We start from the raw sequence: 3792 nt of genomic DNA on the forward strand, positions 1-3792 counted from the left end.
GCAAAACTCAACATTTGCAATGGTGCATGTCTCGTTATGTTAATGAATAAGCATCCATAAAGTACAAACTATGCTGTTTCATACAAATAATACCAACTGCACAACAAAATGATCATTACAAAATATAATATAGAATTAAAATCACATAGAATAATGTTCTTAAAAGCAGTTTTGAGACATGGAATGTACTGCATTTAAATTTTGTGCAAAAGTTTCATAACTACATGTATCTTATAATTAAATACCTAGGCCTACTTTAGAATTATTACTATTCTACTTGCCATAAACTCACAACAAATTGAGAGAAAAACAAGGCTCATTTAATGTAGTACATGGTTTACTGTAGTACATGGTTTAATGTAGTACATGGTAACATGCAAGTACAAAAAAATGAACAAGGAGTGTGGTCTGTGCATATTTCCGCCAATCCAATTTTCTCATTTCGACAAAAAAAATTGTATTTTTCTGCATAATTTAAATTATTTGGATTTTGAATTTTTAACGTCACAGCCGTAAATCCTATTTTACCAAAATTTCGAAATTTTAGAATTAAGGATTTTGCCTTTGCGATCGTTTGTGATTGCAATTCCTATTTCTCAATGTTTCCACAAGATAAAATGATTTCCAAAGTCCAATTTTTTCAGAAATAATGGTGAAACAGATATAAATCGTATTCCAAACGATGCTTACATTAGACTTTAATGCATTAACTTGGTTTTTGTTTTCTAGAAATTATTCAGTAGGATTTCAACATTGCAATCTCAATTCCTAGTCTTAAAAGTGTAACTTGATTTCCATAGTCCAATTCAAGAAAGACAATCAACTAAAATAGCTAAAGTCAAATGGAGTAGGCGTGTCTGTGAACACGCCCCTAACTGCCACCATAGACACCACTCCCCTACAACAATGGCGAAGTTGGAGCAGTTTGAAGACTTTATTAGAGACAGGATTGAGAAGGATAGATGGACACATGCTCAGCTTAGTGCTCATTTTCAGGCCTGCTATCCCGGACAGAAAGGGTTTAGTATTAGATCAATACAAAGGATATGCAGAGAGAAGGGAATATGTAGAACATCTTGAATTACTGATCAAAATCTTGATGATGCTGTATCGGAAGCAATATCTAAAGTAATAATATGTTAGATTGAAATACCAATTAGCATATAGGATTGTTATTTTGTTGGTATAAAATTTTGTGAATTTGTTCAGATTTGTCATTTGTTCTTGCATTTGTTGGTATAAAATTTTACATATATTACCTTTTGCATGCAGCCATTTTTCCTAGCATGCAGCACTTCTTTAAATTTTGCAAACTTACGAAATTAATTTACAGTGAAATATAAACCCTAATAGGGTATGTCATTATTATTAACAAGCCCCACACACGTGTGTTAATTATCAGCGCATCAGTGCAAATCTTGACGTCATAACTACGTAAAAGAAATATTTTAAAATCGTTAGCAACGCACATAGCAACCTAAACGTTTTTTTTAGAGAAGCATGTGACCATCAGGGGAAAACCCTTACATGTTTGATAATACTTTTGCTGAGTTGGTCGAAAGAAGAGCTTTCTTTTGGTACCTTGGACAAAGAGTTGTAGTCTTCTAGCGTTGGGTTTCGATCTGTTGAAAGTTACAGGAGAGGGCTGGTTTTTAAGAACACAGTGCCGCTCTGGAAGTTTTTCTGGTATTCAACTATTTAACAGGGAATCTTGAAATATTTCTTCTGAAGCTGATGTCAGTCGCTTGGCTTTTACAATTTTTTTTCATGAGGAAAGAAGCTGTTAGTTTTATTCATTTAATATACATGTATGATAACTAGTGTGTGTGCATGCTTATGAACTATTTATGCTGTGTCTAGTGCCTTTTTCTTCCTTTTTTTGATGGGAGGTGGTTCGAATGAAGCTGTTGATGGAAGTACTTGCATGTGGTGGTTATGTAGGACAACTTTGAGCCTTTCGACCCGATCTCGCATGTTGTTATATGCTCTTGCACATGTGTTGAAATTGGCATGCAAAGCTTCTGCACCTTGCTCGCCCATATAGCCACAACTAACTCGCCACTGCTTCAACCATGAAACTACATGTTTCTCCAACATGTGCATTTTTGGGATGCATGATGCTTCTGGGCATTTAGCTCGATAAAATTCCATAAATTTATCAATATGATGTCCTATAGTATAGTAATAACATTAAAATTAAACTTAATATTATTATACTTACCTAATAAATCTATCTCATCAAGTCTGCCCGAATCATATAGCTTGTGGCACTTGGAGAAGAGAGTAAAAGCTTCAATGAATGTCGCTAATAGTTGCTGAACTTTTGGTACCAGTGACAAGTCGTGTGTAGTGGCAGTGTCAACAACGCTCTTACACAAGGCTTTGATGTTGGCTGGCTACATGTAAATGTTTATAATGATTTAATTTATTTTTTGCATACTTTGAGGGCTTTGTGAACATGATTGCCAATAAAAGTGTCTCCATAGTATGCTTGTCGCTCTACACTAAAAGAACAAAGAGCCTTGTCCAATGACTTGACAAGCAAGCCATCCTCTTTGTCAAAGCCTTTTTTGATTATTTTTTGTTGTTGAGTAATTGAATTTTCCTACAAAGCCAAGTAACTGTAGCTATTGATTATACTCATAATCACTTACTATATTTGCTATTTTGCTTATATTTGTAGTCATCAGTTGAGACACCATTTGAATCATGCTGTTTTGTTGAGGATTTGAAGTGGTTAGTAGCAAGAGGACATACAATTGTTGAGCTTGTTCTAACTCATTGGATAAAGATGCTTTTTCATCATTAAGAGTAGTTACTCTAATTCGAGCCTGGTGATATTGCTGAAAGCTAGTAGAGGAGCTTTGTAATGACTGCTGTTGCAATGTGAAGAGCTGATCTAGATTGTGGCACTCCTCAAAAAGTGTAAATAATCTTCGAAATATTCCAAAGGTAATATGAAGTGCAGGAGGACAAACCTATTGTAACATAATGTTAGTTTTTGTATTATTTTACAGTATTTGTGTCAATGGAATGTCAAATATGACTTCTCCAATTACATTGCAGTGCAGTTTTGCTTTTCTCAAGCTACCACCATCACTCAAGAGTCCAGTGTACTTCTGAGAAAGATGATCTAGTGTACGGCTACTGATAGGTTGTCGTGATGACCTTTGGACATTCAGCTGATCAGATGTGATAGTACACCACAGATAACAATGGCGACCTTGTAAGTGTATGTATATTTGGCAAGGGTAAATTATATTATTGGTACTTATCACTAGCTCCTGAGATACCATAAATGTGACAAAGGAACTCATAGTCACCAGATACAAAGAGACGGATAGTATAGTTACTGTGAATATCAGGTATGTTGGCTACATCTACATATATTATATTGGCAGCTTACTTTCAATAGCTTTTTTGAATTTCTGATACCTGATCTTGAAATTTTTTTAAAGCAATATGCAGATTGGTAGCAGAATCTGGTGCCTCAAATGCAGCAAAGACACAACTGTTTCTGATAGAATTGGGCTTTTCTACATTAACAATTTGTATTGAGGCTTTGAAAGAAGTACCCCCTTTATCTCCATTAATTTTACCCATATTTCATTATGTGGTATAAGCCCATCATGCCATGTCAGTTGTCCCAACCTGTAATATTACATGTACAATGTTATATGGCAATGTTTCATTTATTGTAACATATTACCTCTGTTTTTCTTCAAGTAGATGAAAAAGAGTACTTTTGAGGTTGTTCACAAAAGCAAAAGGAGCAAGTCTCAGTTCCTGTCC

General features: G+C 34.7%; 1 long non-coding RNA gene across 1 annotated transcript; it reads left to right on the forward strand.

Moving 5' to 3' along the window:
• Positions 1–3029: 3029 nt before the first annotated feature.
• Positions 3030–3501, forward strand: LOC109583805 (uncharacterized). The gene is made up of 3 exons (XR_002185699.1): positions 3030–3226; positions 3282–3365; positions 3416–3501. It is a non-coding gene; the product is annotated as an uncharacterized LOC109583805 (long non-coding RNA).
• Positions 3502–3792: the final 291 nt, after the last annotated feature.

This window comes from Amphimedon queenslandica, unplaced genomic scaffold (genome assembly GCF_000090795.2).
Source record: "Amphimedon queenslandica unplaced genomic scaffold, v1.1 AMPQUscaffold_13280, whole genome shotgun sequence".
Classification (NCBI taxonomy): domain Eukaryota; kingdom Metazoa; phylum Porifera; class Demospongiae; order Haplosclerida; family Niphatidae; genus Amphimedon; species Amphimedon queenslandica.